The sequence below is a fragment of the Mustela lutreola genome, chromosome 15 (assembly GCF_030435805.1).
Source record: "Mustela lutreola isolate mMusLut2 chromosome 15, mMusLut2.pri, whole genome shotgun sequence".
Taxonomy (NCBI): Eukaryota; Metazoa; Chordata; class Mammalia; order Carnivora; family Mustelidae; genus Mustela; species Mustela lutreola.
Window position 1 is genome coordinate 26,541,943 of NC_081304.1, and position 26,555 is coordinate 26,568,497.

Below are 26,555 nucleotides of genomic sequence, written 5' to 3' on the forward strand. Positions count from 1 at the left end.
CAGTGGCAACTGGGCTGGTGCAGGAGGTTCAGGGGAAGTTCACCATGGCTTCTGACCCTCACAAGGGTCTGACCCTCACGAGAGCACCAGGGTCTGGTTTACTGGCTGCTGGCTGCATGGTGTGAGGATGGGCTCGCAGGCTGAAAGACTCAGGAAGGGGCTGTTGCCGGGAGGGTCTGTGGAGACAGTGAATGTGCTCGGGCAGCTTGTATGCTGGGAGGCCCCCACAGAGTTAGGGCCCAAAGCCCAGGCCCAGGCCTCACCGGAGTGGACCTCTCATGAGTCATGGCCCTCTGTTTCCCAGTTGGAGATCCTACCCACAAGCCCCTCCTTCCTCGGAGCCTGGTGGAAAGCAGTCGGTGAAGTAGCAGGAAGAACAGAACGTGGTTTGTTCTCTACTCTTTCCCACCAACGTGGGCTCCGTGCAGACAGGGCATCTGTTACAGAGACTGTTAAAGACTCTCGAAACACATCGAGCTACACTGTGTGGCATCTTTCTTCCTGCCAAGTGAGCAGGCCCAGCAGTGGCCACGTCCAGCCTCTGTGGCCTCTGTGGCCTCCCAGAGGGAGGGGACCCAGAGGGGACCCCAGGGTCTGCAGAGGAGTCAGGGTGAGGTGAGCAGATGAGGCCATGCCCTGCCTGGGGAAGAGTGAAGGAAAAGACTCTTGTATCTAATGTTTGTTCCTTTCTTCCGCTTTCTTGGTCTTCATTCCACTCTGCCAAGTTACTCTTATTTAAAAAGAGCTTGATTATGTTTTCCAAAAATTATGTAGTTCAAGAGTTGTTATTGAGATACATCATAGTTGATATTAATGGAGTGCATGCTCTGTGCCAGATGCTGGACAAGCTCTAGAAGGAGAAGTTATTCTTATGCCCATTTTACAGATGGGAAAATGGTAACTTAGAAAACCAGATAAATTGCTTGAGACATGAGCCAGTATTGTAGAGGAAAGAACTGAAACTTTGCTTCAAAGGCCCTTCTTTTATCACATACTTTAATGCTTTTTCCATCTGTAGAAATAAAGGCTTTTACCAAGAAAGAAAGACAGGCAGTCACAATTCCATCAAAGGAAACTGTTAACATGTTGGCATATAACCTTCCAGATATTTTCTATGCTATTTCAGTTTTTGAAGAGTTCTTTCATAATGCCTATGGACACGTTTCTAAATCGATAAATATGACTTCACAGTTTTCCATAATTTTTTTTAACTAATCCCCACTTCTTGAGTGCTGCCAGATTTTGCTCTTAAAAACAGTGCTTTGATGGCCATTCTTTTTTTTTTTTTTTTTTTTTTTTTTTGGCATGGGCTCCATGCCTAGTGTGGAGCCCAGTGTGGGGCTTGAACTCATGACCCTGAGCTTAAGACCTGAGCTGAGATCAAGGGGGACTCTTAACCAACTGGGCCACTCAGGCACCTCTGTTTAGTACATTCTTGTTCATGCATCATTTTTTTTTTAAGATTTTTATTTATTTACTTGACAGAGAGAGAGACAGCAAGAGAGAGAACACAAGCAAAGTGAGTTGGAGAGGGAGAAACAGACTTCCCACCGAGCAGAGAGCCCTATGCTGGGGCCAGTCCCAGGACTCCGGGACGGTGACCTGAGCCGAAGGCAAATGCTCAATGGCTGAGCCACCCAGGCAACCCTTGTTCATGCAGCTTTGAAAACTTGTCCAGCATTTTCCATGGCATACTTTGCCAGAAGTGGATTTGGGAGTGAAGTAGCTGGGCACCTTTTAGGTGGGACCTGTTGACAGGTGACCATCCAGAGGGGACCTGCAAATCACGTTCCCACCAGCAGAGGATCTCTTTCTGAGAAAAGTTTGAGAAACACCATTTAGAGGGATCTCTCATTTTCCTTGGACTTGCCAGTGCTCTCTTTGGTGTCTGTTCCTCTTAATTTTCGACTTTGCAACTTTGCAAAACTTTCTGGTGCTGAGGATGCCTGCATGTTTCTCTGATGCTGTTTTTGTTTAAAAATGACTTCATGGAGGCATATTTTGCTTATCACATAATTCACTCTTTTGAAGTATACAATTCAATCATTTTTATTAAATTTACCAAGTTGTGCAGTCATCCCCATAAATCAGCTTTAGAATATTCTCATCACTTCAGTAGGATCCCTCATGCATATTCACTACTAATTCTCCTCCTCCCTTCCTCCCTCCAACCCCCGACCCCACCTTCTCTGTCCCTGCCCCAGGCAACCACTAATCTACTTTCTGTCTCTACAATGTCGCCTTTTCTGGACATTTCATATAAATGGAATCATATAATAGGTAGTCTCTTGTCTCTGTTTTTTTTTTTTTTTAAATTATGTTATGTTAGTCACCATACAGTAGTACATCATTAGTTTTTGATGTAGTGTTCCATGATTCATTGTTTGGATGTAACCCATCGTCTCTGGCTTCTTTTAATGAGCATAATGTTTTAAAGGTCCGTCCACGTTGTAGCATTGTAGAAATGGAGCAGTGGCCCATTTCCTTTTATTGCTGGATAGTTTGTCATTGTATGTTTATACCTCATTTTGTGTAGCCATTTACCGGTTGATGGACGTTTGAGTTGTTTCCAATTTTTTAGTGTTATGGATAGTGCAGCAGAGAACATTCATGTGCAAATCGGTGTGCACATATGTTTTTATTTCTCTTGGGTAGATACTTAAGAGGGGAATTGCTGGATCATATGGCAAATTTATGTTTAACTTTTTAAGACATTACCGAACTGTTGTTTTCCAAAGTGGCTGTGCCATTTTATATTCCCACCAGCCATGAATTCAGGTTTCTGGTTTCCCACATCCTTACCAACCTTTGTTACTGCCCATCTTTGCCATGCTAGCTATCAATAAGTATGAAATGGTATCTTGCTGTGGGTTTAATTTGTGTTTCCGTAGTGACTAATGATGTTGAGCATTTTTATGCCTTTTAAATACTTTAAAAGTAAAGATATCCATTGGAGAAAATTTTTTAAAATACAGAAAAACCAAAGAATCAAAGAAAGAACAACCCCAGTGTATCTCCACATCTGGATATAACCATTTGTCAGTTGATGTCTCTTCAGTCAATGTATGCGTGGGTCTTTTTCATGAATTGGTGTCTTACTGTATATGTGGTTTTGAAAATTATTTTTTCCCTCCGCATTTCTTCACATCATTAGACATTCTTCTACAACCCCTCCCTCCTCAATATAATCCTCCATACAAGTGAAATCTATCACGGAATCTCAAGCTACAACACGGGAAGAAGAGCATCTCTGCATAGAGGCTGGAGGGAATGGCTCCTGCCAGATCACATGCCCCCCGTCCCTCCCCCCACCAAAGGCCAGCTTTCAAAACACTTTTATAGATTATGTTTAATGGCTGCAACTACTTCTCTATTGTAGAATCTTAACATTATGAAGTGATTAAGAAGGTTCCCACCTTAATCCCCCCCCCCCCAGCCTGCTGGTGTTGAATCTCAGCTCTGCCACTTATTAGCTATGTAGTCAACTGTGCCCTTGGCCTCGGTTTCCTTGTTTGTGCAATGGAAATAATAAAGTCCCCACTGTCATAGGAGAGCTCTGTGGGCACATATGCCAATGTTTTACCCATCTCAGGTTTGAGTTACTTAATTTCATATATTTGTATAATAAAATTTAAGGATGACCATTAAATATGACTTTTTAAAAATTTAATTTTTTTTCAGTGTTCCAAGATTCATTGTTTATGCACCACACCCAGTGCTCCATGCAATATGTGCCCTCCTTAATACCCACCACCAGGCTCATCCATCCCCCTACCTTCCTCCCCTCCAAAACCCTGTTTGTTTCTCAGAGTCCACAGTCTCTCCATGCTGCTTCTCCCCCTCTGATTTTCCCCAATTCACTTTTCCTTTCCTTCTCCTAATGTCCTCCATGTTATTCCTTATGCTCCACAAGTAAGTGAAACCATACGATAACTGACTGTCTCTGTTTGACTTATTTCAATCAGCATAATCTCCTTTAGTCCCATCCATGTTGATACAAAATTTGGGTATTTATCCTTTCTGATGGAGGTGTAATATTTCATTGTATATATGGACCATATCTTCTTCATCCATTCTTATGTTGAACGGCATCTTGGTTCTTTCCACAGTTTGGCGACTGTGGTCATTGCTGCTATGAACATTGGAGTATGGATGGCCCTTCTTTTCACTACATATCTACATCTCTATCTTTGGGGTAAATACCCAGTAGCACAATTACAGGGTCATAGGGTAGCTCTATTTTTAATTTCTTAAGGAATATCCACATTGTTTTCCAAAGTAACTGCACCAACTGTATTTCCACTAGTGTAAGAGGGTTCCCCTTTCTCCACATCCTCTCCAACACTTAACTTTAAGTGAACATAGTAACAATCATTGCTTCTCTTGGAGGCCACATGAACTGGTCAATGGGATAGTTCAGAGAGAAAATCAGTGTATGCTTTAGTTTGAATTTTCTATACACAGAGGGGATATGAGGTCTTGAATAATTTATATTTAAGATCCTGATAATTTCTGCAAAGACTTTTTTGTGATGATTTGTCAAGAAGAGCGACAAGTGAGAAGGTATGATGTTCAGATTCAGAAATGGCATTCAAAACATGACTGTTTGCATAATACAATATTTGGAGGTTGATGTGCCCAGAACACCAGCATGCCAGTGTTTCTTCAAAATTTTTTTCAAGAGAAGGGTTTCTTACTAAAAGAGAGTTCTAATGCCAACATGGATGGCTTATTTTGGAAGGAGATGTAGTTTACATTTTCTGCTCATAATGCTTTATAACATATATTAACATTTAAACCATATATATCCTTTAAATTGCTCCCTCTTTATTTCCTGTGAGACTTCCCTTTATTTCCTGATTTTTTCAACCAAGGGTTTGTTGATGAAATGAATGACTAACTGTCTGTGCCACTGATGTCGTATGAATCCTGCATGTTTTGTGTCTCTAGATGTTCTTGGTCATAGTTCTTGGTCAATATCATAAATGGAATATTTCCACCCAGTATTCCATTCCATTTCCAACTGGTTACTATTGGTTTTGTTGATAGACAAATACACCTGAACGGCCTCAGGGCAGCTGTCAACCGTGCCACAGTGAGTGGAACCCAAGGGTGACATTCAAAAACATTGAAAAACAATTAAAATCTTCCCTAAAGGCTCACAGAGGGGTGCAAGGGAAGCCTTATAGGGCCTGGTGCGCAACAACACAGGTTGGGTTCCTCTTCATCTGTCTTACATCAAGCCAGCGTGCTTCTCCCTCTCCATTCTCTTCTTCCAGATCCAGTCTGCTCTTTCTGGGGGTAGCTCCAGGCCTTTTTAATGTCGCCCAAATGAAGTTATTTCTAGGTTTATTCCAACTCTATTATTCTGATCAGCACCACCCCCAACCCAGATCCTTGGTGGTTGGGAGTGACAAAGAACCCTGTATTAGTTCCCTATTGCTGTGTGACAAATTACCCCAACACAATGTCTCAAAACATTTTTTATCTCACAGTTTCTGTGGGTCAGGAATCTGGGACCAGCTTGGTGATTCTGGTTCAGGTTCTCTGAGTTTCTGGTCCTGCTGTTAATGGGGACTATGGTCATGGTCACGTCAAGATTCAGCCAGGGTAGGGTGGGCAGGGAGAGCAGCTGGGTCCAAGCTCTCTCATGTGGCTGCTGGTCGGCCATATGTCTGTGCCATGTGGGCACTTTCCTAGGCAGAGATAGAGAGAAAGGAAGAGAGAGAGACATCCCAAGTGAGAAGACAAGGAGAGTGGAATTAAGCCCACCTCTTGAGAGAAGAGGTATTAAAGCATTATGGAATATCTTTAAAATTGTCATGAATCTTTTCTTATAATGGGTTGGAAAAGAATGAATATTATTTTAGGCTATTTTTCCGTACTTCTCATGCATACAAAAACTATTGATTTCCAGGTTTGCATCTTCCATTAGCCAGCTTGCTAAACTCTTACTAAGTTGCAAATTTTCAGTGAATTATTCTGGGATTTCCAAGTAGAAAATCGTGTTTTTCTTTTCCTCTACTATTCATACTGTTTTTCTCCTCATTTTCCCTATCACTAACTAGAATGATCTGAATAAAAACCATAAATAATAAAGATAAATAATGGTAGTGTAGCGGGCATCCTTGTTTCATTCCTCCCTTTAATGGGAATGTTTTTACTGTTTCCTTCTTAACTTTTCCTGCCACTCTCTTTAAAATAACTTTTTGTCATACTCCATTTGCTGGTCCTGGAAAGCTTGGTACTAAGGAAGAAAAGGAAAGAACTGTATGGACAGGAAACCACTCCTATCTCCATTGATAGTTAAGATTTGAGTTACCTAGGGCTCTGCTCACCCCCTCTGTCCTCTGGAGGGAGTTGGGTGACTCTAGCCAATGCTGGAGATCCACTAATGTCTTTTGGTCATTTGTGGACCTCATGGTTGGCAGTATGGTATTTAAGGGAGCCTGGAAGCTGGGTTTTCCTACAAATCATTCTCCAGGAGACTGAACGGTGGTGATCCTCCTTTGTAGAAATGTCCTGCGTCCTACGCACAGGGACCATGTTGGCAAGTTCAATCCTTGCTCTACAGTGATCTCTTCTTTACTGACTCAGGGGAAAACTGATTTGCTATAACACTTGGATAGAATGACCCTCATGAATGGCCCAATTAAAAGATGATCTTTAGCCTTTCTCCTCAAAGGGTGGACCTGTAGCCTCAGCATTCTCTAGGCTGCTTTCTGGGAATGTGGACTCTTGGGCCTCACCCAGACTGACAGAATCAGAATCGGCATTTTCTCAAGACCCTCAGGTGATTCTCGTGCACAAGAAGGTTTGAAAAGCTCTAATCTAAAGCATCTTGGCTGCACATTAAGTCATCTAGAGAGCTTTAAAAAACAATCCCAGTGCTCAAGTCCCATCCCAGACAAGTGGGTTTCAACCATGTTGGTTTTACCCATCCCGGCCCCCACATTTGCCGAAGTCTGGGGCCAGTTTTGGTTGTTATGACCGGGGTACAGGTGCTTGGTGTCCAGTGGGTAGAGGCCAGAACTTTGGGGGATAGTCCCCCAAAACAGAATGTTATCTAGCCTCAAATAACAGTAATACCAAGGTTGAGAAACTCTGCCCTGGAATTTCTGAGGACAGAGCATAGGCATCACAAGTGGTTTTCAGGGTACCCCAAGAATCCCTTGGACTTGTTAATTATATAGCTCCCCACACCCTTCCAAGGACAATCCTCAGTCATTACTAGATCTGGGATAGGGCTGGGCTTCACAGTTTTATAAAGTATCCCAGAGGAGGCTTATCATCAGGGAAGTATGAAACATTAGTCCAGGGCCAGAAAGGGCAGACACCGGGTTACAGGTTAATTTAGGAACTACATCCTAAAGATGTGCTAACGTTGAATGCTGGTTGGAGATAAGTCTTGGGACTCAGTCATACATTCTCAGGAACTAGGGTGTAAGGGAAAACTGCATTCTCCATTCCTGCTCCATCCTCATTTCCAATCTGAGGTGTGTGTGTGTGTGTGATTCACCTAGAAATGGGTTCAGGGGCACTGGGGACAAGACAGAGACAAAAATAGCACAGTGTCTTAAATGTTGACAGCCTTGCCCTCTCCCAGGTTTTCTTGGTCTGTAAATCATCCACCTTATTCCTGACCTTGTTGAGCTGATAGGGAAAAGAAGAGGGAGGCTCAGCAGGAGGTTGGAGATTTGTGATATTGATTTACCAAGAAAGGGCGGTAGTGAGAGACAGTAGTAATTTTTCAGTGTGTGTATTTTTTGGATCACAGATTGGAGGTGTTTTCTTTTTTCTTTCTTTCTTTTTTTTTTTTTTTTTACTGTAACGTTGAAAATAGCCACAAGGTGGCCCTGTTACACTCAGACCAGCTCCCAAGCAGGTGGACAATAGACTGGACTTACAGACCCAGAAGGGCCTGGTCACTCACAGCATGGTCCTGTTTGACAGATAGCTGTTGGGATTTGGTTGGGGAAGGGGGAATCATGAAGGGGAGGGGTATCAATTAATTTGCGGACACCTAGATGGACTGTACATACTTGCTTCCCCTGGTCTTGAGTAGTTCCTGCTTTGATACCCATGACTTTTCTGTTTCTGAGAAAGTTTTACATTTGAAGGTGAAGGCGCCAGTGAGGTTATGTACCCCATCGCACCACACTCAGGGTACCACCACAAACGACAAATAGATAAAATCTTAAAAAAAAAAAAAAAAAGACAAAGAGAGGTAACTCTTCAATCTAGGATTTTGATACCTGGATCTTGTTGCCATCCTAGGGAGTTTTTACTCCAAAGTAATCAAAGAGGGAGGTTAATAAAAAGAGCCCTGAAGACGATGTGACCTTCTAATACCCAGTGATGCCATTTGGAGCACGTCCTCAGCCTTCTAATAGCTGATACACAGGAAACAGCATGGCCTTTGGGCACTGGGATCCTCCTGCTTCGCTTGAGGACATCCCCATATGTGTTTTGGGCCTGCTTTTGACTGGTCAGGGGAATCATGAACTGAGTAGGACAGCAGAAATCCCGAGGACCTAATTTTCTGAGGTGTAGATGATGAATTTCTGACAGATCTGTGCTATATAAGACTGTTACCTATCAACAAGACTATTCGGTCTTTTTCAAGGAGTTGGCCTTCTCGAACTGCAAGTCCCCAATCCCTCATTCTGCTCATGTCTACTCTCTGAAGTTCATCTCCTGATTTTCCATTGTCTCTGACCCTAGAGTGGACTCTCTAAAAGGAAGGCATGTTGCAGGATTTACTTCCATTTGACCCTGAACCTTACCAAACAACCCACCAACTGTTAAGACTGAGGTCTAATTCCACTGTGTGGTAGACAAGAGATGCCCCCATCCCCAGGTCCCCACCTCAAGGAAGGATTTGCCTCTGACCACCAGCCACTTCTGCCACTGGGTCTTCCACTGCCGTCTCACCTGACACCGCTGGTGACAGAAAGAGGTGGGGATAGAAGGGGACATGAAGGTCTGACATGGACATTTTAACAGGAAGTACTTGATCCCCACCTGGATTGTAGTTTGACTTTTTCCTCTGCCTGATCCTGCATCCCCCTCCCTACCCTTTGCAGGAGTTGATTTGTTATAAACAACTTTTACCTCGAATTACATCTCCGCATCTTCTCCTGGAGAACCCAACCTGTGACACACGATATTGCTATGGGGTGTGTGTGTGTTCCCCTGTCCTTATTTTTTGAGAAAGCTGGTCCCAGTGGATGTCTATTTCCAAGCAGAGGTGGTAGCTTCTGGTGATTGAGGCTATTTTGTGAGGGGAGACACTTTCTTATCATGATGATGTTCAGGGAGAATGTGGTCAGATTGTTGCTGCTGGGCCAGCCAAGGCAAACCCAGAGGCCCCCTTGGTTATTAACATTATCCTAGTATAAAAATATCCCAGACTTGAGTTAGGCGTCATCTCTGACCCTTCTTCTTTTTCTTTTTCTTCTTCTTTTTTTTTTTTTTTTTTTTGGTCATGTTTCTGCCCTTTGTCATTTTCTTGGCCTGTATCCTATTCTTCTTCCTCCTGTGAGGTGTGTGTGTGTGTGTGTGTGTGACTTCAATTTGCAATTTCAACATGGGATGAGGAATTTTGAAGTAAATTTGGGCTTAGTAAGACAAATTACAATCCAATTAACGAAATAAAATAGCAAACAGAAAAGTACCTGTGAGACGTTGGCGGGGGTGAGGGTGGGTTTGAGCTCAGAGAGGTGCTGAAAATTCTCCGAAGGGGGCTGAACTCACAGTGCAGGCTTGGGCGGCCAAGCCAAGGAAGGGGCGATTACAGGTGAGAGTCTGTGACCATGCCATAGAGAAGATGAGAGGAATGGTTTGCAGGGGAAATTCATTTGATTAAAAAGCAGCTTAGCCTCTTGAAGAAGGCCAATTTGGAATAAAAAAGAAAGCAAAGCAAAGCAAAGAAAGGGAGGAAGAAAGAAGCCTATAAAGTTGCCATGAAACTTGCTATGAGGCAAATGGCAGAGGAAATGTGGAAGTGAGCGTTCTTGTTTATACGCAACCCCCAGGAGTTCCTAGGGGACTTGAGTTCTAGGTGCTGTGTGAGGTCCTAGGGATACAGATGCTACAGATCCCATCCTCACAGCTCAGGCCACACTCTCTCGGATAAGCAGGGAGACCCCCAAGTATTGCTGGCAGGAGCTGCTGCAGATCTAGAGGAGAAGCTTTGGGTGCTGGCGGCCAGGAGGAACAGAATGGCACAGAGAAGCGGGACTTGACCATGGCGTAGCGAAGGAGGCATTCAGCTCAAGATAAATAATATTCTAATGCAATATTTTTTTATTCTTTATATTTTTAAAGATTTTATTTATTTGACAGAGAGAAAGAGCACAAGCAGAGGGAGCAGCAGGCAGAGGGAGAGGGAGAAGCAGATTCCCTGCTGAGCAGAGAGACTGATATGGGAATCCATCCTAGGACCCTGGGATCGTGACCTGAGCCAAAGGTAAACGCTTAACTGACTGAGCCACCCACGTGTCCCCTAGTGCAATATTTTAAAACATAAAAATCAATGAAAAAAAATCAAAATATCACAATTTTACATGAAGACAGGATCAGCATTCCTGATTTGTGCTTTGCCTTAGGCTTTAAGGTGGCTTGGGAAGGCATTGTTGTTGACCTTGTCTTCATTTAGAATTTTAGTATTTTGTTCATCTTGACATTTTTGCACACCATTTGATTTTTTAACATATTGCATTAATGTATGATTTATCTTGACTCCCAAACTTTTTGTTATCTCCTTGAAATTTGTACTCAAGGCCAGTCCCAGCCCCTTGAAATAGATAGATGGTGGTTGACCCTAAGGTGGCTCCCTGGACCTATTCTGAGCCTTCTGGAATGAGAAGAGCAACCAGTTGAAGGTGCAAGGACTGTTTTTACCAGGGTTTCATGGGATTTGGAAGCCAGAGAGGCTTTATGCCCAGTGACAACGTGTGACACAGTTTTGGGCAAGGGACATTGGTACTCTCTTATAGAAGCCAGGGCGACTGGGGGTGCTAAGAACTGAAGGGTGCACAATAGGTTGGGGGTTTTGACAACTTTGGGAGCGTGGCCTCCTTGAAGCACGTCCCTCGCATGATGTGTGGTTGACCTTTCCAGCCATAGTTCCTGACACCCTGTAGGCACTCCGTGTCCATCGGGGAGAGAATGAACGTGATTTGTGTGATTTGTAGCTCATACTGTGGTGGGATGAGACCCCCAGGTACCTCAAGAGGATACTGAAGAGACCTCACTATCTGTAACAATATTATCTCATCCCATCCCAGAGGTGCAAGGAATCCTCTTGCGCTTCTGCAAGCTTATAACTACAGGATAAAATTCACCATGTTCACCATTTTTAAGCGTACCCTTCTGTGGCGTGAAGTTCACGCACACAGTACAACTTGTTACCACCTTTCTGTCCGGAACTTCCTCATTTTCTGGAAGTGACCTTCTGTGCTCATGAAACACTAGCGCCCCCTCCTGTCTCCCCCAGCAACCACAGTCCTGCTCCCTTGTCTCTACGAATGCCCCCCATCCCACCACCTCCTACAAGCACAATGGTACAGCACTTGCCCTGTTGTGACTGCCCACTTTACCTAGCATAAGGAATTCAGCGTTCCTGCACGGAGTGGCAGCTGTCAGAATTCCCTTCCTTCTCAAGGCTGGACCATATTCCACCACCTGTGTGTGTCACATTTTGTTTATCCACTCATCCCCTGACAGACATGGACGGTGCTTCCGCCTTTTGGCCATCGGGAATCATGCTGCTTGGAACAAATTCTCCCAATTTTTTTTTTTTTTTTAAAGTATGCTGGATGCCCAGTGTGGCCCTTGGACTCATGACCCTGAGATCAAGACCTGAGCTAAGGTCAAGAGTGGGATGCTTGGGGCACCTGGGTGGTTCGGTGGGTTACACCTCTGCCTTCCACTCTGCATGATCTCAGGGTCCTGGGATTGGGCACCACATTGGGCTCTCTACTCAGCAGGGAGCCTGCTTATCCCTCTCTCTCTCTGCCTGCCTCTCTGCCTACTTGTGATCTCGCTCGGTCTGTCAGATAAATAAATTAAAAATCTATAAAAAAAGAAAAAAGAGTGGGATGCTTAACCATTTGAGCCACCCAGGCACTCCCACACTCTCCCACTTCTTCCTCTAAGGGAAATGAAAAGGAAAGCAGCCCCCGCAAGCCTGTACCTCTGTGGATTCTATTTGACTCTTGGGTGCAGGCTTGGCTTGCCGGACAGTCAGCCAGCTGGCTTTAGACCCTTTCAGGACCCCCTCCATCCCCCCCTCCCACCCACTGGTAGGCACTTCATTTGGTGTTGCAGATGCAGCATTGACCAAGACACGTCCCTCCCCTCTGAGAACTTGGTTTCAGGCAGGGGCTGATTTCTCAGCAAATGAACTCTGCTTGAATCCTGTTTTGGTGAGAGAAGCCATTGCTTCTGTTTATTCTTTCGGTTCTCGAATGAGCAGGTAACTCCTGTAAGAGAAGAAGGTTTAGCTAAAGTGGAAATTATAAGAAATGTAAACTGGCAATCAGTATCCCCTTTCGAATTCTGAGGCACGAGACTGGGGCCGCCGATGCTGGGAACAGAGGGTTCTCATGTTTGTGACCCCCGTTTGGCTCTTTCTACCTGGGGGTTCCCAAGCCAGGGAGATGAGGAAGCTGCTTGGCAGAGAACTTGGCCCACACATCATGCCCCTGTTCCCTCTCTCTCTCTCTCTCTCTCTCTCTCACACACACACACACACCTGTTCCCGGAAGGGAGACGAGCTTCAGAAAGTCCTTGAAACCAGGAGTCTGTCAGCCGATTTCATGGGAATGCTTCATGGCTGAGGGAAAACCTCCAGCCTATTAAAAGTCATATACCCTCTTTAATGCCGATGATAAAACTTTAATTAAAGTGGTGATTAGAAACAGAGTAATAATGACCGCTAATAAAGTGGTTTATAGGGATCGATAGCTTTGCAAAGAGCAGTCCATCCAATTGCTGGGGGGAGGAGGGGGGGCTGCTGCTGGCGGGACCCCAGAGCGTGAGCTGTGGGCAGGGTAAAAGGATTAGGGGAAGGGTTTACTGGAATAGAGAGATAACATAAAAGGCAATTTATAATGTGTGACTCCAAGCGATGAGCTAGGGAAATGGAAAGCTGTGATGTGGATGGAATTGGTTGTACCTTCGCATTATGAATGAGCTTTACAAGATTTCGGGCTATAGTGAGGATTTGGTTACTTGTGTACAAATGAGTGTTATCTGCATCGTTTTTCTTTTTTGTTGTGGTCCGTGTATCTTAGGGTGAAGGGAGGCCAGACGAGTAAAACCACATCTGAGACAGCCATTAGCCGTTGATGCTGTACTAATAACGCTAATAGTAATAAAGGCCAGAGTCATAACAATAACAATAATAATAACAATAATAATAATACAGAGGTAATGAGCACCTCAGTGCCAAGCGCTTTCATATTTCATCTTCAATCCCATTGTCTCTCCTGCCAGGTGAAGGGTAAAAACCCTCCCTTTACCAAATGACACAGAGGCCATACGTCAAGGAACCGGGCTGGAAAGGGAATCCAGGGAAGGTTTTCTGGAGGGTGAAGTTTTCATTTAGGATCTGCAAGGCAGGAGAGGGAACATGGAGAGGGCATTCCACCTGGGAAAGAATTTTCTGGGAGCATCCTTCTCCGGGGACTCCCAACCCAGTTCCTCCTACTATAGACACAGCAGTGTCTGGTATCTGCAATAGGACAGGTGTGAGGTCAGACACCAGCTCTGACACTCCCTGGCTACTAGACCCTGGGGAAGGGAGAGACTCTTCAAGCCTCAGTATTGCCATCTATAAAATGGGGCTAATATTTACCCCACGGGGTCCTGGTGAGGATTAAAGCAGAGTTTAATGAGATATTGATAGAGCATCTAGCAGGTAAAAGGTGCATGAGGGCTGTTGGTTTCCCACTTACGTCCCAGAGCTCCGTGAATGTGGCAGGGGCTGCTGGCTTGTGGTGACTGGGGTTTTTTTTGGCCAGAAGTAACCCTTTTACTGTCCACCTGCTCTTTGTCACTTTGTCATTGTTTTCTTTCTCATTGATACTTACTACTCTTAGAAATTTTCCGGCTTAAATCCCTGTACCTTTATTGTCTCTACCTTCCCTTTGCAAATTCGGCTTTCAGAACAAACTTGTCGGTTTTGCTAGGGAAAGTGTCCTTAACCTGGTTGAAGGGTAATACTGCTACTTGAACCCTGGATCCTGTCCTCTCTCGCCCCCTCAGGGACTCTGCTCCAGGATGGTCTCTTTTTCTCTAGGTAATCAATTTCTCCCTCACTGTGGGGTTATATCCAGCAGCACATAAACATATCATGTCACTCATCTCTTTTTTTCCTAAAGATTTTATCTATCTATTTATTTATTTCAGAAAGAGAGAGAGCACGAGTGTGGGGGAGGGGCAAAGGGAGAGGGAGAAGCAGGCTTCTCGCTAAGAGGGAGCCTGATATGGGAGCTTGAACCCAGGACCCTTGGATCATGACCTGAGCCAAAGTTAGACACTTAATTGACTGAGCCACTCAGGTGCCCCAACACAGTCTTGTCTAAGTGCCTCCTCCTTCATATCTCCTTTTGGAGGTTTAATTGTCATGTCTGAGGAAATGTGGCCAAATGCAACTCTTGTTGACTTTCCCCCAACTCCATCCCGACCCAACTCTCTGAGTCTGGGGAAGGAGATTCTCATCCATCTCATGCTTGGGTACTAACTGTGGGGTTTTCTATTCTCTCTCTTTATGCACTCACAAATGCAATTCATTATTATATCCCATGGGTCTGTGTCTATGTTTTTCCAGCTCCATTGCTCCTAGTCAGGAGAAATCATTACCAATTTTTGTGGGACTCTTGCAGAAACGTCTTTTTTTTATTTAAACATTTTTAAAGATTTATTTATTTATTTGAGAGAGAGAGAGAGGAGAGAGAGTTCACACACGCATGCACGAACACACTGGGGGAGAAACAGAGGGAGAGGGAGAAACAGATTCCCTGCTTAGCATGGAGCCTGACACAGGGCTCCATCCCAGGACCCTGAGATCATGCCCTGACCCCAAATCAAGAGCTGGCCACTTAACTGACTGAGCCACCCAGGACCCCCTCTTGTAGCAACTTCTTCTTCTTCTTCTTCTTTTTTTTTTTTTTTTTTTTAAGATTTTGTTTGTTTATTTAACAGACAGAGATCACAAGTAGGCAGAGAGGCAGGCAGAGAGAGAGGAGGAAGTAGGTTCCCTGCTGAGCAGAGAGCCCAATGTGGGGTTCGATCCCAGGACCCTGAGACCATGACCTGAGCTGAAGGCAGAGGCTTAACCCACTGAGCCACCCAGGCACCCCTTGCAGCAACTTCTTAATGTGTCTCTCTGTCCCTGTTTCTGCCTCTCTCTCTACCCCGTCTTCTCTGCCCCCTCCCCCATCCATCTTCCATATAGCATCCAGAATAATCTTTCCATGGTAGGCATTGGACCCTGACACTTGCCTGCTTAAAACCCTTGAATGGTGTCCATTTCATTTAGGAATCTCTACACCCCCCCTGCATATTTTGTTCCATGACCTTCAAAGACCCTATAGGATCTGGCTCCTGCCTACCTCTCAGTCTTTTCTGTCTCTCATTTGTCCTTATGCATCCACAGTGGCTTTCTGTCTGGCCATTGAACATGCTGAGTTCTTTCCTGCCTTTGTTTAGAGATACTTGCCCTGCACCCTCTAGAACACTCTTCCCTCAGGCCTTTCCACAGATACCTTTCCCGTCCTTCAGCTCTTTTTTTTTCCTTTTTTTAAAGATTTTATTTATTTATTTGACCAACAGAGATCACAAGTAGGAAGAGAGGCAGGCAGAGAGAGAGGGGGCGGGGGAAGTAAGCTTGAGCAGAGAACCTGATATGGGGCTCGATCCCAGGACCCTAAGATCATGACCCGAGCCAGAGACAGAGGCTCAACCCACTGAGCCATCCAGGCGCCCCCCTCCCCCCACCCAGTCCTTCAGCTCTTAACTCAAATATTCCCTCCTTAGAGGACCCTTTTCCATCAATCCTGGTTAACAGCTTCTTTTTCCAGTCTACCTTGTCTGCATCTTATTACTCTGTCTTATTTTCTTGATTGCACTTAGCACCTGAAAGTATTTCATTTGTTCATTTTCTCTTGTTTGATATTTGCCTCCTTCTACTACCATATGTATTTTGGGGAGGCTGTATCCCCAGGTTCTGGCATAATTAACCCCCTGCGCATAGTGGGAAGCACAGTGAATATTTGTAGAATGAATAAACAAATGCTATTTGAAGAGCCTGTTTACCCTGCGGTGTAATGTCAGATTTCTATTCACCTCTAACTCTTCCCCCTGACTCCCTGTGCTTTTCCTGCCCTCCCTTTACTCACTGAATACAAATTTCATAAGGATTTGGACCACAACACAGAAAGGCTTGGGAGGAAACACTGCATAATCCAGTGATTTTAAGGGTCCCTAACTTCTCATTAGCATGGTGTACGGCAATGGTGTTAAATGGACTGTAATTGTCTTACCAGGTCAAAACCCAGCTTTGTAGGGCAGCCCGAAATAGAGGCTGTGCTCTTTCTGTCTGTAGCGGGGCAGCCCATGGAGGTCTCTAAAGGTGTATCAAGGTTTAATAGGCAAATAATGTACTTGGTAGAATTGTGCAATGAGAGAGATGCTTGCAAATTCTCTGGGGTGTGGCATCCAGATACTGAAGTCTCTTTCAGGTGCATTTGGGGCCTGCCTGGATGGTTTCAATTAGAATTCAATTAGCATCAATCAAGGTGAACTCCTGGGGCAGCCAATGCTCTGCAAGTGCCTCAAGCCCACCTCCCTCCGTCTCCTCTCTCAGGGCAGTTCTGAAAGGAAGCTCGGTGTAACCACAGGCGGCGAGAAGAGGAAGTGTCCCTCAGTTCTGTTCAGCATGCAGGTAAGAACCCTTAACTATCCTAACTTGGGGCCCTTGGAGGACCAGCTGGCCTGTCCCTCCCTGGCCACACTATCCTGACTCTCTTCTGGCCCTTTAGGTGGTTGGGCCTCCTCGGGTTACCCAGTCTACAGCATGTAAAAGTGTGCTTCTAGAACATTCTCACATTCACAGTCATACTTCTGAACCATTTATGGCAACGCATCTCCTGACAACTCATTGTCAGTCTCCCTGGCTTCTGACTTAAATATGGCCTCATTCTGAGATTTGACTTGGAAATTGCCTCTCACAGCTTTTGGGACCCAATGCTTCTGGGTTTTTCTTTATGTGATCCTTAAGAAACAGCTATAATGATACGTATGTGTGTGTATGTATGTGTGTGTGTGTAGGACTCTGTCAGGGCAGGATGATTTTCAGAGAGAGGAATAATCTATCTGTTTAAGCGGGAACTCTGGCTCTAGGGAGCATGTCACCAGGAGGACTGTTTGCCTGGGCATTTAGAGACCTCTGGGATGTTAGAGAAGGGTACTTCAAAACTGATGGTGGAAACTTGGGAAGTTAAAACCAAGTCTCATCAACACAGAGAGGGGGGCAAAATATATTTCCTGGAGTTCTTGGTATAGGTTAGAAGTTCCCCTGGAAGCTGAGTCTTCTGTTTCTTGAGACATAAACTGATTATTAACAAGGACAGAGACATTGTACACAGCATTGACAGTGATGTTCAAATATCCTGCAACGCAGCTTCGAAGGGAAACTTGTCTTGGGTCTCTTAGTGGAGAATAGTCACAATGGGGAATGGAGTACCCACTGTCTTAATCCTGGTGGGGAGAGGGCTTTCCCTCCCCCATCTCCACGGGAACATGGAAATGGTAGGTCAACAGCTGGGGCCAAGGATTTCCTGGTGTTAGTATCAGCAGTAGCAGTCGGTGAAAATACCTTTTGGCAGAACAAAGAGGGGCACCCATAGTACCAGGCAGAAGATTTTAGTGGCTAGGAAGGAATGCTATCTTCCCAGAACCTGCTAGATGAAAACTCCCAGAACTTGGACAAAGTGAAGGTTTAAGGTCTTATGGATTGTTCTTCCCACAGCACCCCCAACCCAGCTTTTGCAGATTTCTTAAGCAGGTTTGGCATCTTAATTAGTGATATACGTTGCTGTCTTTGCTTTGGGTGGGGAAGTCTGGGCCCACTGTAATGCCTGCATAGTCACTTTTGTACAGAAAGACAACAAATAATTAATACATGTTAGATGCATGTCAGAGACTTGATGCCCAGGCTTTTCCCAGGGCTCGCAGCATGTGTGAAAATGCCAGCTCTATAGCTTGGAAGGATGGGTCAGCTCCTGAAAGAGTGGTAGCAAGTGAGGCTTAGCAATAGAAGAGGAAATGTCAAGCCGGGCAGGGCAGGCCTGGCGGATCCGTGTTCGCAGTCATGTAATTGTCCCTTGGCTGCCAGCCTGGCCCAGCCATCAGGTGTCGGGCAACAGTGTCCGTGACCTTCCAGTCCTGCAGCTGGGCCTTATGCCGGAAGAACCAGCAAACCTCTTCTGCTCCCTGAGCTGTAGCAGTGGAGGGAGCCTGTGAGGCCAGGAATTTCTGTATCTGGGGTGGGAGTGCAGCCTCCAGGAAATCACACGCCCTCTTCAGAGACAGTCGTTTTCTCTCCTGAAGCCACCCAGACCACCCATTCCAGAGCATAAGGGGGCCCACCTTACCTCAGCCCCGGGCCCAATGTTGTCCTTAGTGAGTGCTGATAGTTTCATTTACTTTTTTTCACCTCTGGTTGGAGGAAAGTCCAATGTGTGTGAGGAGCATCAGCTTAAGATTGGGGGATTGGGATTTGAATCCTAACTGCCATGTGATAGCGGAACGACTTGGGCACATAGTACTCTGAGCTTCTATTTTCCCATCTATAAAATGGGGAGAAACAGTGCAGGGGCAGTGGGAGGAGGAGGAGGAAATGCTGCTCCCTTCCCCTCTTCTGTGTTTTCCTTATTGTTACCAGAGTTGGGTCTTGACCAAGTAAATGGTAAGACCGCCATCTTGGCAGGCATCCGCCTTCTTGCTGACGGGTTCTATACTCCATGTTGTTTTCTGCTTATCTGGGAAATTCTCTGGTTTTTGTTTTCTTCTGTGGAGCTTCCCTGTCCATTGCCCCTCATCAAAGCTGACCTATTATATCTTGCATTTCTTTTACATTCCTTTCTTGGTCAAGAAAGGAAATTGCCATCCCATGTCTCTTTTTACTACAATTCCTGAAAGGGATGAGGGCTTTGGTCTTTAGGATAATAGGGAAGAGCAGCTTTGATACCCTTCCAGATCTTGCCAACCCTTCCCCTGGAAGTTGGGTTCATTTTGCAGTCATTTGTCACCATCAGATAGGTTTTGTTCCTATGGGGCCCATTGCCAGGCTCTGCACAGATCTGTTGTCTCTTGTTCCTCCTGCTGCCAGTCCCACACTCTGGGTTTGGCTCCCTTGTATCACAGCTACAGGCCAATCAAGACAGAGACCACGACATCCTGTTGGGTCATGGCTTTGGACGGATGATTTCCCCTTCAGTGGCCAGCTCTCCTGCTGATCACTTTCAGCTGGAAACCCTTTTCATCTGGGCTCCTCTCTTGGCCCACAAAGCCCTGGTGTTAAAGGTCCAGAGTGTCTCATGTTCCTGCCTTGTGGTTAAGCTCATAAATAAATCCTACTAATAGCACTGATTTAAGATTTATATCCACGCTCTTCTTCATATACTTTCAAGTATTTCAGGCAGCATTCAAGAAACAATCCTTAAGATTGAGTCACTAAATGGAAGAGAGGGATTGGAGTGATGCTAAAAGCCTAGATTAAAGATATTTCTGTCTTTGAGAACCACATTTTCAATAGAATTTTCTAGCAGCTAAAGTGAAAAGGAAAATACAATGAGTTGTAGGGTCCCATTTTCTGGTTAATGTGGTGGTGCACTAAGATCTTGCTGAATGTCACTTAATTTTATATCTTTAGGCTAAAACAGTGCATTCTTTCAGTTAGAATTTCCTGGACATTCTTGAGGAATGATTTGGATGGCAAAGTTTTAAGCATCATGATAGATCAATTCAATTCAAAGAACATTGATTTATTTTTTTAATTAAACAAGCTCCTGAGCACCTAATTTATTAGCATGAAGCATTGGGTCATATGCTATAGGAGACAGAAGAATCCAGAACCTTTTCTTGAGGACCTCATGGTGTGGAAAGGGAGATAAGAGGCTCACCTATAGGTCTGCAAGACAAAATAGAAAGTGGTAAGAACTTGAAGAGGGACAGGGACACTGTACTAGGCAAGTCTAGAAAGGAGGTCAGGGGTCCAAAGTTTCATAGAGAAATGTGGTTGAGACAGTTAGTTTGTGCAAGTAGAGATGGTGGGAGGGATGAGTGTCAGGAAAGGCCATTTGAAGTTGAAGGAATAGCATGACTCAGGACACTGCTATAGAAATCATAGTGTTGTGTTCAGGGAGAAGGCAGGGTCAGGAAATCCATGGCTAGTTGATTGGGAGCTAGAACATCTGCTTGAAATCTATGAAGGGAGATCAAGGAGCATGAAGGCAGCTAGCCAGGACGGAACGTGGAAAGCCTGGAATGCCATGCAGAGGAGTCAGCAAGAGCGAGGTAGGGAGTGGAGGAACCATGTTTCCTGAACTTGAGGTTTTATTCTGCAGGCAGGGGGAGGAGGGGGAGGGTTTTAAGCTAGCAAGGGATACATCCAGACTTGGGTTTTAAGTCAGTTATTTAGTCAGTTGAACACTGGACAAATGGAAGACAAGAAGCCAGGGTGTGTGTGTGTGTGTGTGTGTGTGGTGGGGAGGGTGGGGGGTGGGTGTGGTGTGGTAGGGTGGGCGGGGAGAGCAGGTTTGAGGCTGCTGCTCCAGTTCAGGTGGGAAGGGAACAGAGCACGAGCTGGAGCTGGGCACTGAGGATGGCAGGGGAGTGGGCAGATTCAAGAGACATCACGGCTCAGTGTCTTCCCCTGAATTCTGACCACTGTCTTACTTGAGCAAGACAGTGTCACGGAGAGGTGGAGGAGGTGTGAGCCACAAGGACCAAGGTTCAAATCCTACCTCTACCCCTCACCAGCAGTGTGATTTTTGAGCAAACCACTTCATTTTATTTTCTGAGTCTCATTCTCAATGCGAGGGTGAGAACATTGCCCCCCCCCCCAAGGCTGTCATAAAGATTAAATGAGAGAACGAATGTAAAGTGCTTTCTGTAATGTCTGAGAAGGTCATAAATAAGGGGTTGTCATCAAAATTTATCTCTGCTGGTCTGATGTTCTCCTGGATTGTGGTCTGCTCTGTGCTTGCCCAGATGCCTGTAGTTTGGTTGTTTCCCTGACCTTGGACTTTGCCTTTCTGTGTGATGTAGTCTGTCTCTTCCTGGCCTCCCTGGAGCCACTCTGTTGGCTGACTCTGACCTTGGATACCTGGATTCATCTTTGCTCTGAGTCTGTGCTGTCTCATAGGTAGCCACAATGAGCACTTGAAATGGGATGTAAGCCTGAAACACACATGGAGTTTCAAAAATGTAGTTTGAAAAACCAAATGTTAAATATCTTGTAAATTATTTTCTAATAATGATATTTTGAATGTATTGAATTAAGGAAAAGATATAAAATTAATTTGACCTGTTTCTTTTTTTTTTTTTTTTAAAGATTTTATTTATTTATTTGACAGACAGAGATCACAGGTAGGCAAAGAGGCAGGCAGAGAGAGAGAGGAAGGGAAGCAGTTTCCATGCTGAGCAGAGAGCCTGATGCGGGGCTTGATCCCAGAGTCCTGGGATCGTGACCTGAGCCAAAGGCAGAGGCTTAACCCACTGAGCCACCCAGGCGCCTCCCCCCTTTTTTTAAAGTGGTGGCAATAAAGTGAAGTTTAAGGGAGACTCGCAATGGGCTAGGCACTGCTCTAGGCACATTACGTGGTTTGAGTTGTTAATCTTTACTGCTGTTATTAGCCTGATGTTGTGGTTAAGAAAACAGAAGTTTGAAGAGTTTAGGATAAATATTTAAAGACTTTTTTTTTGTTAGTTTGTTTGTTTTACTTTTTAAAATCTGGCTACTAGAATATTTTAAATTGTGTGTGTGTGCCTCCTGTTTTTGGATTACATTTATATTTAAATAACATGTCTATTACAGGGTGCTGCCCTACCCTAGAAGTTCGCAAACTGCTCATGAATCAAATCTGGTCCTTTGCCTGTTTTTGTGTGGTCCATAAGCCAGGAAGGGAGCATTTACATTTTTAAATGGTGCCCCCCCCCCACAAAGAAAAAAAAAGAAAAGAAGATTGCTATTTCAAGTTTCAGTGTTCCTAAATAAAGTTTTATCGGGACACAGCCACACATATTCATTTATACTGTGTATGGCTGCTTTTGTGTTATAATTGCAGAGTTGAATGATGGCAATAAAGACCATACAGCCCATGAAGCCTAAAATATATACCATCTGGCCCTTTATAGGAAAAGTTTGCCAATCCCCTCTCTAGATCATTCTCCTGATTTGGACCCTTCCTCTGTCCTGACCACTGGCCCCTGGAGCCTCTCCTGGATTAGTATTACCACTCTATACCTTATCTGGATTCTCAACATCCCCAGGACCCGCCATACTGTTTTTGGCTCTGTCCCATACTTTGCTCCCATATGGAAACCCGGTCTGGACAGAAGGTCTCTCCCTCTCAGTCACTTGTAGCTGCCACATGAGGCTCAGACTGAGGTGACTTGTATGTGGTTATGAAGTGAGCCATTCTGCTTCGGGCTGGTGTCCTTAATGGTGCCATCTTGGTGTTTTGCCTCATGTGGGTGGTGATTTGCCATAAAACAAGCCTAAATGCAGTGAAAACACCAGCTTCTGAGGCTCACAAATCGCTACGGAAGACAGACAGGCGGCGATGCTGCCATCGCGATGGGAGCCGCCATCTGCTGTCACCAGCGTGGAGGATGTCACTCAGGAAGCAGAATGTGGAGAGCAGAATGAAAACATCTGTTTCCAGGCTTGAACGTGGTCCCTCTGAAGACAGCACAAGACAGTAACAGTCAACAAGAGGAGAGGTTCTGGGTCCCTGGAGAAGCTTCACAAAGGATCTCTCCTTCAAACTTTGTAGCCCATGACCACTGTAAACTTTCTTTCTTTAAGAAGGTTTATTATTATCATTACTATTATTTTTACTATAATAGAAATACATGGGCATTGGTTGTGTTTTTTTTTTTTTAAGAAGGGGCCTCCAAGGATACCCATTAAACTTAGAATAATCTACTCCCCTGACTTACAAAGCTGTACATGATGTGACCCTACCCACATTTCTGTCCTCATTGTCTTGCGCTCCTCCTCTTCCCACTGCACCCAGCCCTAGTAACTTTCTTTCTGTCCCTTGAACATACCATGTTTGATCCTGTCTTTGGCTTTGTGGTCCCTTGCCCTTCACATAGTTGACCCCTCCTTGACATTCAGATAGTGGCTCCTTAGAGGGGCCTTCCCTGGTTATCCAATTCAAAATAGCTACCTCCTTGCAACATCAAACTGTTTTCATTCTCTGCATTGCCTTCTTTCTACCTGATGTCCTTCTTGTGGCTTAATAGATGTCATCGCCCACCAGGGTGCCCATGTGAACTGGAACCTTTCCAAAGGATATCTCTCATCCTAGCACATGATTTGACTCCTAGATGGTATCAAGAGATCTTCGCTGAATGAATAAAGGATGGGATGAATGAATAATTGAGAGAGTCAGAAAACTGTGCAGGTCAAAATGCGGAGATTCCCATTCCCCCCACGGAAGAGAACAGAAGTTTCCTGTCCTTGTCTCGAGCTATAGAGAAGAGACGTACTAGATGGCTTCTCTTTGAACCTGGATAATCTGAGTAAACAAGACCATCAGCTTCCATTACCAAAAGAAATGGACTCTGGTGAAACCTACAAGCATGGAGGAAGCTCGGACACTCTTGTTATTTGGGAGAATGTGGATTGCTTTGCTGAAGTGAAGAGAGGCAGCTGTGGAAACAGTTTGCAGTTGTTTTGATGAGCAAACCTGATAGATTTGGAACAGGGCATGACATAGGAGATGCAGAGAGCAGTGTATGAACTTGTGGCATGTCTTCTATGAGAGTGAGAAGGACGGTTGACAAGACTGGATGTGGAATGAGAATAGTGTTGTCCCTCAAGAACAAAGATCTAGTTTTGATGTGATCTTTCTCCTGCTCATTGTTTCCTATCTCTTCAAAATAAATAATTAAATAATAATGGGTAGAATCTGTGATTAAGGTGATGAAGTAAAGGCATTTTTTATCCCAGTTCTTTCCCCCTCATATCTGGGGACACACACACACACACACACACACACACACACACACAAATAAACAAAAACTGTCAGTCTCTATCTGTGATGGAAGAGAGCAATGACCACAGCCCCCAGTTATGAGCTGTCAAAGATGCAGGCCTTCCATAGAACAATCTGGGCCCACACCAGAGGAGACTAATGCTCTCCCTCAGAACTCAAGGAGGAAATAAATCTCCTAAAAAGTGAGAATCATGGTCTTGATAGATGCTCCTCTCATCGTTTGACTGGAAAGACAGTGTAAATTGAGCTCAGCTCTGTTAGAACCACAAGGAAAGTCATGTATCAAGTGCAGTGGGACTGGAAGCTGGAAGGATCCCAGGTCCTTGTTGACTTTCTTGACTAGCTGCACCAACCCTGGATTATCTTCCTCTGGGCTTTCTGTTACATGAAAACAATCAGCTCTCTTGGGTTCAACCACTAATACTAGGTTTCTCTGAAAGGCAGCCTGTGGGGTAGTTGCCCACCTGGCAGCCCAGATCCTGATGAGCATAGCTAACCTGTTGAGGATTGATCACAGGGTACCTAGGCTTAGGCAAATATGAGGTCATCTAGATTCTGTTCCCTTAAACCTTACAACTCATGGGCAGCTCCTGGTGGTGTAAACATGTGGCATCCCTTTCCTCTTGATGGTAAAAATTTGTACTTTCCCTTGGCCCAGCCTTGTAACTTTCTTTCTTCTCTGTTCCTTATCTCCCTGACCATCACCTTCAGACTTCGTTTCTCTTTTTTCTACCCTGGGCTCACAGCTTGGGCCAAGGGTTCTCAATGGGGGACGATTTTGTCTCTCCCCTCCCAACCCCAGAGGACATCTGGCAATGTATGGGGATATTTTTGGTTGTTGCAATTTGGAGGGGAGTGTTATTGGCATCCACTGGGTGGAGGACAGAGTTGCTGATGCAAACCCTCCAGTGCCCAGAACGTCCTCCCCCAGTGGTAATTATCTAACCCAATATGTCACTAGGGTTGTACTGAGAAGCTCTGCCTTAGACCAAGCAGCCGGTTACATCATTTTGGCTTAAAACCTTGCCTGTCTTTTAGCTTACACATAACTCTGTCCCCAGTAACTCCTGGCTCTGAGAGATTCTACTAAATGTAGCCCCAGCCTGAGAATGGTACACTGTTTGGTCATCGTGTTCACTACCTTGGACCATGGAAAAGGGATTCAGATAGGGATGAGTGTGCCAGAGCAATTTATCTGTTTCCCCAGCCAGCCCAGGAAGAAAGAGGTTAAGACAGACGTCATTAAGATGAGGTATAAGTGAGTCCTGTTTAAGGATTACAGATAAAATAGGATCTTGTGTCAGGTGGAACTTAGAGGCCCAGTTCCACAAAAGGACTGGAGGTAGGTAAATGGGTAAAGAGCTGTAAAGTTGTAAAGGGTAATTGATACAAAGCAGCATGCAAAGGAACCAGTTAGGGTGGCTTAAGAGGAGATAAATGGGAGTGCAATATTGCTCAAGCTATCACAAGGCACAGAAAGAGGAAGATGGTTAGAAGGGAGAACCCAGGAGATCGACAGAACAGAGGGGGTAGATTGAGCTGCAAAGCCCAGAGGGCTTTGAAAAGGAGACAGAGCCTGTCCTAAAAAGCCTCTAACTCTTCCAGGGTATCACAGAATAATTGCTGGTTGTCCAGGGCCTAACAAGCCCGTGTTCTGGAGGTAAAGGCCCATGTAGGATAGCCCCTTTCTGTTCCTGCAAGTCCGGAGGTTCCCAACAAGGTCAAAAGGAATTTCCTCTCATCTTCCCAGATCTGCTTTGTCATCTTTGTAGGTAAACTCCAACACACTACAGGCTGAGGAATCGCTTTGTTGTTAGTTGGACATTTTTGTTTATAAAGAATTTACACGAGTCTGCAGAATGATGGCAGACTTTCTGGGCTTAGAGTCCAAAGACAGGGTGCTCTTGCTTCTAGTGAGTCATAGCCATTAGCCAAGCTTCAAGTTTTGAATCTGCTAAATGTGTGTCATACACCCATGCGGTCTTGTGGGTGATGATTCAGGGACCAAATGAGGTGACAGATTAGGAGGGCTTGGGAAATTAGGCACATGAATATTTAAAGTACTGTAGTATTACCACATGCACCAGTCATGAACTGCTAGTTTGAAAGGATTAGAAGAAGATAAAGTACACGTAAAGTTTGAGCTGTACAGAATGGATTTTATTTCCTCAGGATACAGGGTATTTTTTGGTATGGTGTGGAAACAAAGTAAACACAGACATTCAAACCCACTGTCCTGGGTTTGGGCTCTAT